Here is a 16,011-nt window from a genome sequence, read left to right on the forward strand (position 1 = left end):
AGTAATATGATTACTGTTAAACGGAATAATAAATTCATCGCATGCGGGGAGCTAGAGAACGGTCTCTATGTTCTGCATCCTTCTTTGGAAACTAACTTAACCGAAACTACGTCGGTCGAAAATCCCAAGAAAAGGACTCGTGATACAGTAAATCTCACGTGCCTCTGGCATTACCGACTTGGCCACATCAGTGTCGACCGAATCACAAGACTGGTAAAGGATGGTCCTTTGGATTTTCTAACCGTAGAAAATCTTCCCACTTGTGAACCTTGCCTCCAAGGTAAGATGACTAAGCGGCCATTTGACGGTAAGCCTGAAAGATGTGCAGGCCCACTTGACCTAATACATACTGATGTATGTGGTCCCCTGAGTGTTAGGACACGGAATCAACACGTGTACTTCATCACCTTTACAGATGATTTTTCACGATATGGTTACGTGTACCTAATGAGACATAAGTCTGAATCATTTGAAAAGTTCAAAGAGTTCAGACAGGAAGTCGAGAAACAGTTAGGGAGAGAAATTAAGGCCCTTCGATCAGATCGAGGTGGCGAGTATCTCTCTGACGAATTCAGGGACTACTTAAAGGCCAATGGGATAGTGTCACAACTAGCTCCTCCTGCTACACCTCAACTCAACGGTGTTTCAGAGAGGAGAAATAGGACCTTGTTGGACATGGTCCGGTCACTTCTCGTACGCTCAGAATTACCCACATCCTTTTGGGGATACGCATTAGAGACTGCTATCTACGTGCTGAATAGGGTTCCAACCAAATCAGTTCCGAAAACTCCATATGAGCTTTGGATCGGAAGGAAGCCAAGTGTGAGACACTTGAAGATTTGGGGTTGTCCTGCACACGTTAAAAGAACAAGTGCGGACAAGTTGGAATCTAAAACCAGCCGTTGCCTGTTTATAGGCTACCCAAAGGATTCGGTGGGTTATCTATTCTATGACCCAAGTGAGCAGAAAGTGTTCTGCAGTCGAAACGCCCGATTCTTAGAATCCGATTACATCCTGGACACCCATCGTCAGGAAATAGTTCTTGATGAGGAGAGCTCAGGAGCAGTGGGAGATGACCCACAAGTTCCAGGTATTGACTAACGTAGCAGGTCCACCCGGGCATCCAGACCACCAGTCCGATATGGTTATGACCAGGATAGTTACCTGGTGGAAGCCTTGACTAGTGAAGAGGATCCCGTGTCTTACGCGGAAGCTATGTTAGACATAGACTCCCAGAAGTGGGTGGAGGCCATGAGAGCCGAGATGGACTCAATGGAGACCAATGGAGTCTGGACTCTAGTGGATCCGCCCTCCGGGGTAAAAGCAATTGGTTGCAAATGGATCTACAAGAGGAAGAAGGGCCCCGATGGCAGGATTGAGACCTTTAAAGCTCGATTGGTGGCGAAAGGGTATACTCAGAAAGAAGGCATCGACTATGAGGAAACCTTTTCACCGGTGGCCATGCTTAAATCCATTAGGATCCTGCTAGCTGTAGCAGCGTACCATGATTACGAGATTTGGCAAATGGATGTCAAAACAGCGTTCCTGAATGGAGATCTTAGTGAAGATATCTACATGCAGCAGCCGCAAGGCTTCATTGCTGCTGGTCAGGAACACATGGTATGTAAACTTAATAGATCCACATATGGACTTAAGCAGGCTTCTAGGAGTTGGAACATCCGTTTTGATTCTGCAGTCAAAACGTTTGACTTTGAGCAGAATCCGGATGAGCCCTGTGTTTACAGGAAATCCAGTGGGGATAAGATCACCTTTTTAGTCTTGTATGTGGACGATATCCTACTCATTGGGAATGATGTAGGAATGTTGACTTCGGTCAAGGTATGGCTATCACAGTAGTTCTCCATGAAAGATCTTGGAGAAGCTTCATACATACTGGGTCTTCGACTCTATAGAGATAGATCGAAGAGAATAATTGGATTATCCCAGGCTGCTTACATTGACAAAATTGTCAAAAGATACAGCATGGAAAACTCCAAGAAAGGAAACGTTCCTTTCAGGCACGGAGTCACTCTCTCCAAGAAGATGTCTCCCAAGACTTCTGAGGAGATTGAGAGCATGAGAGACGTTCCCTATGCCTCAGCTGTGGGGAGCATCATGTATGCCATGTTGTGCACTCGCCCGGACATAGCTCAGGCGGTGAGTGTGGTAAGCAGATTCCAGGCAAACCCAGGACAGGAGCATTGGACTGCTGTGAAGAACATACTCAAATACCTTCGAAGGACGAAAGAGTTTTGTCTGGTATTCGATGGTAGTTCACTGCAAGTTCTAGGGTATACCGATGCCGATTTCCAGTCGGATCCAGATGATAGAAAGTCTACATCTGGGTATGTTTTCACGATAGGATCGTGTGCTGTTTGCTGGAAAAGCAGCAAACAGGGGTCCACTGCAGACTCCACAACCGAGGCCGAGTACATTGCCGCAAGTGAAGCTGCCAAGGAAGCCGTGTGGATGAAGAAATTCATACACGAATTGGGAGCGATTCCATCCAGCACATCACCCATCCCGTTGTTGTGTGACAACAATGGAGCGATCGCCCAGGCTAAAGAGCCTCGGGCCCACTCGAAGTCAAAGCACATCGAGAGGAAGTACCATGTACTGCGGGAGATCGTTGGTAGAGGGGACGTCCTAATTCAAAAGGTAGCATCAGCGGATAATGTGGCAGACCCATTGACTAAGCCACTGACACAGAAGGTGTTTGAGAAACACGTGGAAAGTATGGGACTCCGGCTTGTACCAGATTGGACCTAAGTGCAAGTGGGAGCTGTTGGACAGTTTTGTATGCCCTTAGCTTCAATCATTTTGATGTACTTTTGTTATTTAGTGGAAATAAATAAAGTGCATGTTTGATTCATGTTGTTTGGTTTAATTCTGTGTAAAACCCTAAAACTGGACATTTGTAGAGACTCATGTTAGTTTTAAATGTTCACAGCCGTTGGATAAGTCTGGGGAGATTTATCCTGTCAAGGCTGATACTGGTGTGCCACCAAGTGTTGGGATGGCCTGTCTCAGCCATCAGGGTAAGACCCGAGGCACATACAGCATGGGATTACTTGAATCCTTGAACCGGACCAGATTTCCAGTCTTGCCCTGGACCTTGGAGATAGATGGGCAAAACTGGAAAGTTACACCTGACCCCTAGACTCGATTATGACACTTCACTAGGTGCTGGATCAGGCTGCCTTTGATATGCCAATCAGTGAGATCCTTAGTGGGGATCAAAACCTGGGTATGTTGGGGCAGTTTGAGAATTCATCTGAGTGGGTGGTCATAGTGACAGAATCAGCCACTTTGTCGGACAAAGGGTAATGATCGGGAATGCACTCTCTCTGATGGAAACCAAACTGCCGGCAGTTGATTTCAATCGTTGGAATTTTGTTTTTGCAAAATTAATATATTTACATATATATGTACGGTTTCAAAATGTTTGCAAATGGTTTTAATTCCCGGGATCCATGTGAGAGGAGAGTGCGGCACTGTTCCTTGCAGCCGAGGGAGAGGTCCTCTCTTGTCGGGCAGTGCTTGATCATTAAGGGCTGAGAGGTTAAGTGTAAGACCATTTAGGATAATACCTGATGGGCTAATCTTGCACCTGCCCACAGTCCCTGGGTTTTTATAAGATGGCTTGGCCCAGGGACCACTTAATGTAAGTGTTGGGCCCATAGGGTTCATACGATGGACTCAAGGGGTTCATTGAGATTTTCAGTGAATTTGGCTGGGCCTTGCATTAAAGGCTGGGCCGAACCCATGTGGCTGGTGTGTAGATCAATGCTTGGGTCCCACGCCATACAAAGAAGCCCAACTGGGCAGCAGATTGGAAACTAATTAAACACTGAATACTTAATGGGCCAAAAGCCCATTTCGAAGTGGGCTGATATGATCACCCATCAATGGGGCGAATTTGAGATTGAAGTTAGCAAAAAGGATTGGGCTCTTAGCCTTATCCACTCTTAGAGACCAAATTCAAATCAGATTTGAATCTGGTAACCTCCTGATAAGATCAGGAGTAAGCTAACTCTATCTGGAAAAGGGATTAAGATTATCCCCTATCCAAACACTGATTTGGATTGGGATAACTCCTAATTAGGAGATTTCTTAATCAAGAAGAAAAGAGAGGAGAATTTCGAATGAACCAAGAGAGGGAAATCAGATTTCGATCAAAAAGAGGTTCTGGTAAGCAAGAAAGGCTCCTGCGAATTGAGATTAGATCTCATTCTCTCCAGAAAAGAAAACAGTTCAGCTTTTTCGTTTCTGGAAATCTCCTCCTGCCGCCGCCATCTGCATTGTTGCAAGATTTGATCTTTGCAGAAAAGAAAGTCAAGAAACCAGTTCTTGACATCAGTCTTGCAAGAAAGACTGAAAGAATTCAGTGTTTAGTACATCCAGGGGATTCTTGTGAAGGATCCAGTGTGTAGGACGCACCCTGCTGGTTCTGTTCCATCCACAGCTGTGTCATCTTCAGCAGGGACAGATCTTGGAGCATTCTTTGGGCGTGAACACCAACTTTGGGAGATACTGCTTCTCCGGATCAGGTATAATCCTCCCATTTATCTTTTGGTACAGATCTGGTTTGATTAGGGTTCAAGTAGATCCTTGAATATTGTATTCTAAATTCAGGGAATATGATTCCCAGTTGGGAGAAGGTAGGAAATTTTTGAAATTCGCCCCACCCATTCCGCAACCTTTATGGCGTCCATTAGATGGATCCTACCATTCTTTCATCTTCTTACCCCCTAAACTCTATGGCTCATAATTTTTGTTAGTATAAAAATTATAAGTGTATTTAACCTTGGGTTTCTAAGTTGAAAGGCAAAAATTCCAGCATTCCACTACTAAGCCATGCTTCATTAGTTGTCATAGATACATGTTTATAAATTTTAGCTTTTTTTAAACATTTTCTCTATTAATTTTAGGTTGTGTTTGGTTTGAAGGAAAAAGTAAGAAAAGGAAGGGAAAGGTAAGAGAACCTTTACAAACATTGTATACATTTTCCTATCTTTCCATATTTTTCCCTACCTTTTCCTTCAAACCAAACTTAACCTTAGTGCTTGTTAGTCAAAATTTTAAAACTATGATTATTGAATTGTATATACTTATAAATATAAATGAGTATTATATTGGTTTCCCAAGAAGATATGCATGCATATTTTCATTTCTTTTGTCTTCTTTCATTGTTGTTTCGCAAGTGCATTCCATTTGTTGATGTTTTAGATAATATTTGTGTGGATAAGGTAGGAAATTGATATATATTGTGATATTAGTAAGGACCTATGTGATGCATGGGATTTATTTAGTAGGGACCCATGTAATGCATTGAATTAATGTAGTTAATAAATTCATTGTTTTCAACCGACCATCGACTTGATTCATCGAATCGTTCAAACCATCACCCAGCTAGGATTCCAGGTTTGGTTCAGCCAAGACCTGCCAGATGGTTAAAAAACCAAGATTTGGTCAAGAATCATTCGATCCGACCGGTTCGACTATTGACCCATTCAACCAAGTGGCTAGGTCGCGGGTTGCACATTCAATGCATGCAAACTTTTGGATCCGATTGAGGTGTTTTTTTAGGTAACTTTTCTAGATCTATGCATCCAAAGGCATCGCAGGCCCTTGCGCCGCTACTTGATAGCTATAAATATAACTCTAGCAAGTGCACTAGTTATCAAGTAGTATAAAATATCGTTCCCACGGGGATTTAACAAAATAAGTATTAGAACCACAATCTTCCCTAATTATTTGGACAACCGAAAATCAGAATTGAGCAAGAACTATTGAAAATAAAAATTAGCATAAGAAAATAAAAACAAGGGTGATCACTAATCGAATATGCAAATGATGAAATCGCTAGGACTTTTGGTCCACCTAACCAATGTAATGAATATTGATGGGTCCAATTATCCAAGACTAATTGTCATTCCCATAAGCTGAGATTTTTCCAAATTTATTTAATATTCTCTCTCGAGATATATTAAACCTATGCCCATCAGGTAACCCTTTGATCTCTCGAGTAGAGCTCTCAAGATGGAAGTGCATTAAGTCCAAGAAAACCATTAAATTCAGATGAATCATGTATATATATCTCTATATACCATTCAATTCACACAATGAATTATTCTGTCAATTATGTGAATTCCTCTCTCAATTCATTCACATAACCCAAATCAATTAAGAGGCGGCCAAACTCTTAATTGCAATAAGCACAATAATTCATAGACTATATGGAAATCACAATATTGGATAAATCAAGAAGATAAAAATATATTCAGTAGCATGGTTAGGCTTTCCATAGCCCTAGCAAGAAAACAAATCAGTTCATGATGGAAGAATTAAAGCAAACAAAGGGTAAGAAAGAACTCTTGAATTCGCCCATGGTGCTGAGATCTCCTCTTCTTCCCGCCACCTTCTTCTTGAAGTTTCTTGAATTCTTGAATCTTTCTTGAACCCTTCTTGACTGATTGCTCATTGATTCTTGATTCAAATTAGGAAGTGAGTGATTGAGTGATGCCCTTAGCTGGTCCGCCCCCTCCTTTATATAGATTGAAGGGGAGGGGGTGGTCTCCTACTTCCTCTTGAAGTTAATCTTACAAGAATGGAAAGTCCTATCCTAATTCTAATCTTATCTCTTTATCTAATAAACTCATTCCCTTTATCTCTCTAAGATTACATCAAGAATTTAGATCTGGAAGGATTCTTCTTAGTTTCTTGTTCTTGGATTCGTAATAGACCTCCTCTGCGAATTGGGCTTCAGCCAGGCTTTTCTTCGAGTTGGGCTTTAGCTGCGGATTGGGCCTTCCTATAAAATTGCCCCAACTTCTAGCCCGGATTTGACTTCGATGCAGGCCGAATCAAAGAAAGCCCAAAATACGAAAGTTGTGGCGTTTTCTCTTATCTTTCCAATGGGTCTTGAATCAGCCCATTCGGAGTTCGGAGACGCGAGTTAGGCCCAGATCACTGAACAATGTCGAAACTGTGAAAAATCATCTGATTTGTCTTTCTTTGCTCTCGATGCCTTCTTTCATGCCCTGAACAGAAATATAAATCCAATTAGGTGCTAATTCAGTATAAAAGACAGAGTAATTGGGGATAAAAATATGATAAATTCTCCTCTCATCAAATCCCCCACACTTAAACTCTTGTTCGTCCTCAGGCAAGACAAAACTCAAAACAAAATTACAACAAGAACAAGCTAACTAAAAGATGGTCTTGGATTTTTCTCAACAGGGTATTGGTTCTCCCGCATGCCTTGACCAGTATTCATGATCCTTCCCTTCGTCCACTTCTTTTCCTCTTTAACTTGGCAGAGAATAATCTTAAATCGCCAATCCTCATGTCCCCAAGTGAGATCGACAATCAAGGGAAACAAGCATCTCTTCGCATGAATAATTTAGGGCTAGAGTAAGCCCTCCTTGTTTTCATAATCACATGCAGCAAGATTCAAAAAATACCCTCTCATGGTTTTTCAAAACAAAGCAAGGAATATTATTACCATAAGCTTGCTTATGTGTCACATCTCCACCACTTATCATGAGTGCAATGCATCAAAAGGTGAATTAGGGTTTGGGATCTAGGGATGAGTGCATTTTATGCTCCATCTCACACTAGCTCTTTTCTTCTCTCGGTGTGAGTGCATTTTATGCTCCATCTCACACGAGTTTTTTTTTTTTTTTTTGGATAACACGTTCCAATACATGAACTCATTATCGTGGTCTTAACATGCCTAATAAAACGAGTTCTAAAATAATCAACCCATGTTTGTCCGTTAGAAACCAAATGCTCACAAGGGTCAAATCTGTATTGCATCTTGCCCATTGATCATTCAAACTACTGAGATGCCTTCCACAGCCAGAAATTTCAGCTAGATTTGCCTGCATCCTTTCTTATCTATCCTGCATAAGCACATGATTCAAGGTGGTTTGCAATTATTCAAAAACAAGTCTCTAAGGAGCAGAAATTTCAAAAGGAAAGGTTAAAAAGTGATGATCAAAGCATACTAGAGTTCAAAAATTTTATCAACCCCTTAATCCTCCCCCACACTTAAGATATACATTGTCCTCAATGTATGGAATATGCATAACAAGAACAAGGAGAGAGATTTAAGAGGACTTCCCTGAATGCCTCGTTGAGAGCCTACAGATGTGAGATACGAGCAGAGAAGAAAAACACACTCATAAAAAAAACTAAACAAACAAATAACTAAACTTAATGGGTTGCCTCCCATAAGCGCTCGTTTTAAGTCATGAGCTTGACTTTTACCTTTCCTTCATGGCGGTTTCAAGGAGAGAATGGACCCATGGTGGATGGGTTGTTCTCCTTCGATGTAATGCTTCCACCCCTGTCTATTTACCTTGAATGTACTCCCATCATCATTATGTATTTCAATCGCTCCATGAGAGAATACTTTAGCCCCTTTAAAGGGTCCACCCCACTTAGTTTTTAACTTCCGATGTTTCCCCCTTTCATCCTTCATAGGTGGGTTTAAACCTGGAATAGGGACCTGCATAATAGATGGGAGGGGTTTTGTGTGAGATGGAAGTAAAGATGTATTATGAATTGTAATTTCAAAAGAATCTGGCTCAGAAGTCAAATTTCGCAATTCTGATTTTAGTACAAAGTTCTGCTCTGCTTGTTGCAATTGATTAGGACTATTGTTAAGTGCAACTTTTAGCGTGTCTTCTGATTTAGATGTGTCTACTTCGGCTGCACCAACATCAATGCTATCAATTGCATAAATTTCATGTTCAATTGTGTTGGGATGTTCCATGGTTTTAAATACATTGAACACCACTTCTTCACCATTGATTCTAAGGGTAAGTAGACCTTTTCGCACATCAACTAAAGCATCACCAATAACAAGAAAAGGTCTCCCTAGAATCAACGACAGTGTCCTATCTTCCTCCATATCCAACACAACGAAATCAGCAGGAATAATAAAATTGCTCACTTTGACCAAAACATCTACTATTCCCCTAGGATATTTAATGCTTCTATCAGCTAATTGCAGGATAATAGTTGTAGATGTTAGTTCATGCAGTCCAAGTTTTTCAAAAATAGAATAAGGCATTAAATTTATACTAGCACCTAAATCACATAAAGCTTTTTCAAATTCAGTATTCCCTATGGTGCAAGGTATAGAAAAACTCCCTGGATCCTTAAGCTTTGGGGGCAATTTCTTTTGAAGAATTGTTGAACATTCTTCGTTTAGTTTTACCATCTCACCATCCTCCCACTTTCTTTTGTTGGACATTACCTTTTTCAGAAATTTGGCATATTTCGGCATCTGTGAGAAAACATCAAGAAGAAGAAGGTTAATATGAATCTTTTTGAAAACTTCTAAAAATTTTTCAAATTGCTTATCTAATTTAGCTTTCAAGACTCTTCTTGGGTAGGGAATAGGAAGTTTAATTTCATGTAAATTCAGTTTAGGGGTACTTCCCTCATTCTCCTTTTGTAGATCGGCCACTTCAGCTTCCTTGTCCTTTCTTTGAATTTCGCCAACTGTTTTCCCACTTCTTAAAGTTATGGCGTTTACTTGCTCTCTAGGGTTCCTTTCTGTGTCGCTGGGTAGCCTTCCCTCTTTCCTTTCTGATAACATGCTTACAATTTGCCCCACTTGAACCTCTAAGTTTTTAATCGATGCTTCTTGCTCTTAGAACCTTGCTTCAGTGGCATTAATGAACTTAGAGATCATTTCCTCCAGATTGTTCTTTTTTTCTTGTGGGGGCGGCTGTGGTTGGAAACCCATAGGTGCTTTTTGCTGATTGTTACTCCATGAAAAGTTCGGATGATTCCTCCACCCTAGGTTGTATGTATTTGAATATGGGTTATAGTTTGCCTGCCAGCATGAGAGATAAAATTAGCATTCTCATGAGAAATAAAATGACTATTTATTTGACAATCAGAATTGGCATGTCCTATTTGACCACATAAATCGCATGAGATGCTAGATGGTGTACTAATGGCTACAATACTAAAATTATCCAGTCTCTATTCAAATTAGCTATTTGCGCAGATAGGGCTGCAAAGGAATCAATGTGGTGTACTCCCCTCTGATTGGTTTGGTCATTGCTCCACTGGTAGCTGTTTGATGCCATCTCCTCCACTAGGTCATATGCTTCCTCTGGAGTTTTCCTCATGATTGTACCACCTGCGGCTGCATCAATAAAGGATATATTAGAGGGGGTAATACCATTATAAAAAGTCTGTATTTGTCGCCAAATTGGTATCCCATGGTGAGGACACTTCCTAAGCATCTCCTTAAATCTTTCCCATGCTTCATACAAGGATTCCCTCTCAAATTGAGCAAAAGTAGTAATATCATTAATTAGCCTTGCTGTTTTGGAGGGTGGGAAGTATTTAGCCAAAAATTTCTAGGTTAGATCATTCCAAGTGGTGATACTTCCTACAGGGAGTGAGTTGAGCCAATCTTTAGCTCTATCACGCAATGAAAGAGGAAATAATCTAAGCCTAATTGCATCATCACTAACTCCATTGTGTTTAAATGTATCACATATTTCAAGGAAGTTAACAATGTGTGCATTAAGGTCATTACTTGGTAACCCACTAAACTGAATACTAGTTTGGATCATTTGAATTATTGCAGGCTTTATTTCAAAATTATTGGCATGGATGGTAGGCTTGCAAATGCTGGATGTCACCCCATCAATGTTTGGACAAGCATAGTCCAAGAGGGTGTGATTTCCTTCTTCCATCTCTCATTCTATCTCTATGGCTGGTTCGCAAATAACAACTTCTTCTCTTGCTTTTCCTTTGTTGGCCCTTTGTAACAAGCGAAGGGTCATTTCAATCTCAGGATCGAATTCTGCTAATCCTTCCTGTCTAGTGCGTGTCATGCACTAGTAAATCTGAACCAGCAGAATTCGAACAAATAAATAAAAATAATAACAAAAATAAAAACAAATAAAAATAAAATAATAACAGAAATAAAAGGTCCATATTAATCAAGGTTAACAAATTCTAATATTATTTTAGGATTAAATCCCCGGCAACGGCACCAAAAACTTGATAGCTATAAATATATAACCCTAGCAAGTGCACTAGTTATCAAGTAGTATAAAATATCGTTCCCACGGGGATTTAACAAATTAAGTATTAGAACCACATTCTTCCCTAATTATTTGGGCAACCGAAATTCAGAATTGAACAAGGACTATTGAGAATAAAAATTAGCATAAGAAAATAAAAGCGAAGGTGATCACTAATCGAATCTGCAAAGGATGGAATCGCTAGGGCTTTTGGTCTACCTAACCAATGCAATGAATATTTATGGGTTCAATTTACCAAGATTAGTTGTCATTCTCATAAGCTGAAGTCTTTCCAATTTTATTTAATATTCTCTCTTGAGATATAATAAACCTACGGCCATCAGGTAGCCCTTCGATCTCTCGAGTAGAACTTTCAAGATGGAAGTGCATTAAGTCCAAGAAGACGATGAAATTTAAATGAATCATGTATATATATCTCTATATACCATTCAATTCACACTATGAATTATTCATTCGATTATGTGAATTCCTCTCTCGATTCATTCACATAACTCAAATCAATTAAGAGGTGGTCAAGCTCTTAATTGCATTAAGCACAATAATTCATAGACTATATGAAAATCACAATCTTGGATAAATCATAAAGATAAAAATATATTCATTAACATAATTAAGCTTTCCTCAGCCCTAGCAAGAAACAAATCAGTTCATGATAAGAGAATTAAAACAAACAAAGGGAAAGAAAGAACTCTTGAATTCGCCCATGGTGCTGAGATCTCCTCTTCTTGCCGCCACCTTCTTCTTGAAGTTTCTTGAATTCTTGAACCTTTCTTGAACCCTTCTTGACTGATTGCTCCTTGCTTCTTGATTCAAATCAGGAAGTGAGTGATTGAGTGATGCCCTTAGCTGGTCCGCCCCCTCCTTTATATAGATTGAAGGGGAGGGGGGTGGTCTCTTACTTCCTCTTGAAGTTAATCTTACAAGAATGGAAAGTCCTATCCTAATTCTAATCTTATCTCTTTATCTAATGAACTCAATCCCTTTATCTCTCTAAGATTACATCAAGAATTTAGATCTGGAAGGATTCTTCTTAGTTTCTTGTTCTTGGATTCGTAATAGACCTCTTCTGCGAATTGGGCTTTAGCCAAGCTTTTCTGCGAGTTGGGCTTCAGCTGCAGATTGGGCCTTCCTACGAAATTGCCCCGACTTCGGGCCCGGATTTGACTTCGATGCAGGCCGAATCAGTAAAAGCCCAAAATACGAAAGTTGTGGAGTTTTCTCTTATCTTTCTAGTGGGTCTTGAATTAGTATATTCGGAGTTCGGAGACGCGAGTTAGGCCTAGATCACTGAATGATGTCGAAATTGTGAAAAATCATCTGATTTGTCTTTCTTTGCTCTCGATGCTTTCTTTCATGCCCTGAACATAAATATAAGTCCAATTATGTACTAATTTAGTATAAAAGACAGAGTAATTGGGGATAAAAATATGATAAATTCTCCTCTCATCACTACTTTTGCGAAAAATGCCTCTTTTTGGCCTCAAATTGCAATTTTAATATTTTCATAAATAAAAAATTAAAAACTGAGTTAAGAAAACATAAATTAAATATAAAAATACATATAACATAATATAACATATTTATACATTATTTATTGATAAAATAGATATTTATAGACACACACACACACACACATATATATATATATATATATATATATATATATATATATACACACACTTTAAATACAAGTGGGACAGTCTGACCCGTTTGACCCAGACAATTGAATTGGTGACCCACGACCGAGAGGCAAAAACAACCTTTGTGTTGCGACAAATATCCCCTGGTCCGTTAAGTCAGATGATGGAAGGTGTTAAATTACCAAAATGCCTCGCTAAACTTTCTGATCAATTTTTTTTTTCTTTTCCATTTTCTCTTAAAACCTAACTGACCCGAAAACATAGAAGTTGATAAAAATCATTAGTAAGGAAAAAATCTTCCGTAAATTAATTAAAAAGGAACACTGTTTCTTTGCTTATTGTTTTAAGAATTTGCAGGTATCTGTATCTCTGAGCAAGCACGACTGGCCATTCAGTACTCAGTAGATGGAGTTTGCCTTTTCTTCTTGTCTCGCTTCCTTAGCTTTTCCAAACTAAAACCTTTTAATCTTAATTACGTTTGTATCCTCAGTTAAGTGACACAAGAGCTCTGTTGGTTTTCGATTTCTGTGGTTTTTCAGTAGACGAGCATCGCTTTCCCACCTTGGTGTTGTCGCTTGTTTTTGACGGGCTCCCTACTTGATATCTCAATGCCCCATCTTTCTTTTTGTTTAGATAACAAAAAAAAGGTTTTTCAGTAGACAAGCATCGCTTTCCCACCTTGGTTTTCGATTTCTTTTTTGTAGACTATTGGTACTGGCTAAATGAATCAGAAATCCATTCCCAACCAGTTCGTTCAATTAATATATCAAGGAAATTTGAATACAATTCAATGTTAGAACATCTGACAAGAGAACTTTCATTTTTCATTTTGTTTTTGTTTATGTCACTAAAATTGCCCCCGCTTCAATCACGTATTGTATAAGAGACGTAATGTGTTGATTTAACAATGACTATATATCATTCAAAATAATAATGCCAACCAATTGCAATCTCAGCCAAGAACAAAACCTTGAATATAAGCTTTGGATTCAATAAGGATGATGAAGAAGATGACGACTGGGGTGAACCTAATTTATACTCTCCACGTAACTCTGCAGACAACTTGGACAGAAGTTGGGAAGCATATCGTTAGCTTCTTTTAAGTAAGGTTTTAATAAACGATTTGGAATCGGGAATTATTTTGGCCATCAGTTTTCTGGATTGACAGTAATGGATAGTCTGTTCTAACTGAAAAAAATAAAAAAATAATTAAAATAAGAAAACTGTCAAAAATTATTAAACGGGTCAACAGTTTGATCATTTGGATCATCTGGTTGCTAATTAAACCAATGATATTTAGCTGAAGACTGATTTGAGGGTGAAACGGAACCAGTTATCTGAAACGGTCCAACCATCTAGATCAATTGCGGTTCGAAAACACTGCCTTTAAAAATTTTCTTCCTCACCAACACGTCTCCTTTAACACATTGAGCAGTGATCCAAAATACAAAGCAAATACTGTGCATGCGATTGTTATGACAGTGTATAGCATGCTAAAATCAGGTGTAGCAAGAATCACAAGCAAGATTTCTGTATAAGACAGAAGTGGATTCTTTTCCTAGAAATTTGACAATAGGACTGACTTTCTTGAGTTGTCTTTCAGATAATGCATGCTTGCTCGGAAGTCAGGAAATCTAACAACTGATGGAATGTCAAATCCTTGATTAGTAGTATCCGGAGGATATTCATTGATGTGTAAAAATCCTTGTCAAATTCAATTGTTAATGTAGCCACTACATACATTCAAAGCATATTCAGATACATCTCCTAAAACTGCAAGCATTTTTTATACTCTTTATATTTCTACTACTCCAAACCTATTTGGGCCCATTTAAAATCTAATAAATGTTCAACCCAAACGGGCACAAGTAGCATTTATACCTTTCTTGATACAAACCAGAATAGATTAGCATAAATTTAATCTACTGAAAACACAAATATCTTTATAAAATTTGGGGTACAAGTAGCCCCAAATATCTTTATGAAATTTCTACAAGTCTATTGATAACATAAAAAAATGTGATTTTGAATATAAGAAATGTAGATCAATATAAATTTAAACATTCCAGAAAAAAAGAAATCACAAGATATTATAAAAAATTTAAAAAATTAATCAATTTTTGTTATATTTTTTTAAATTTTGAAAAATCTTCAAAAATAATTTACGATTCACACTTGTTTCTTGCAATTTTTTGTAAATCTAACACTCTAGAAATGAGGTTTAGAGTTTTACAAACCAGAATAATCTCTACGGCTCTACCTCTTAGTCATCTGGTTCAAGTGTCTCACTATTCCAGCAGTTCTTTTTTTAAGTTGGAGTAGGATAGCTTTACCAATGGTTTAGTAACCAAGTTAGAGATTGACACGGTAGACGAGGCCCGCAACTATTTATTGGTTATAAAATAGACCGAAACCAAACCAATTCCGATTAGACTCAATCATAATTGACATATGTAGTTACCTATATGATATTACTTCGTTCTTGGTAATATAACCTTAAAATAATATTAAATAATAAACTGTTTATATGTTGACAAAGCATAAATGTTTTTAATCAAGATTCTCTTATATATTGTCTATAAACTTAGCCCTTATAGGCACATAAACATAATAAAAATTACAAAAAAAAAAAAAAACAAAAACAAAGAGACCTTAATAAAATTAATTACGTAATCCATTCGGGTCTTAATACTCGTCAAAAAAAAAAAAAATCGGGTCTTAATACATTCGAAACAGCAAAACACGGTTGCACTTCAATTATAGTAGGATACAACTCAATTTCGTCGGTTCGGTTTTCGCAAATAGACCCAATCCATTGCCAGCTCTATTCCACTGTACCAACCCCCGCCGACATCCAGATCAGACCTATTCATGAACTGCGTATGAGTTGAGTTAGCTACTTAGCTTTCGACAATATTTGAATGGCCTCTGCCCAAATCAATGTAAATTGTTCATCAACCGAGCCCGAAGCCCACCAGGTTAGCTTGGTAGCGAAAATATATGATACTGGAAAGATACGAAACCATAAAATCCATTTGTATATTTATCAAATTAAAAAAAAAAAAGCTATTATAAAAAATTCTGGATATGCAATTTATACTCACCCTATTATTATTATGGAAGAAAATGGATCAAATTCGAATCAAATCAAGTAATATCTAAATTCAATTTGATATCTAACGGATATTGAAAATCAATGTTTAAATTTAACTAAATATTTGAATATTCAATTTAAATTTGACCAATTAATTATTTTAGATAATTAATAAATATATAAATTATTTATG

At 38.3% G+C, this 16,011-nt stretch overlaps 1 non-coding gene across 1 annotated transcript; it reads left to right on the forward strand.

Annotated features, from left to right (window-relative positions):
• The first annotated feature begins 10,242 nt into the window (after positions 1-10,242).
• LOC148791601 (small nucleolar RNA R71) lies at positions 10,243-10,349 on the forward strand. The gene has a single exon (XR_016076839.1). It is a non-coding gene; the product is annotated as a small nucleolar RNA R71 (small nucleolar RNA).
• The last annotated feature ends 5,662 nt before the right edge of the window (positions 10,350-16,011 follow it).

This window comes from Nelumbo nucifera, chromosome 5 (assembly GCF_055504915.1).
Source record: "Nelumbo nucifera cultivar China Antique chromosome 5, China Antique-T2T, whole genome shotgun sequence".
NCBI lineage: Eukaryota > Viridiplantae > Streptophyta > Magnoliopsida > Proteales > Nelumbonaceae > Nelumbo > Nelumbo nucifera.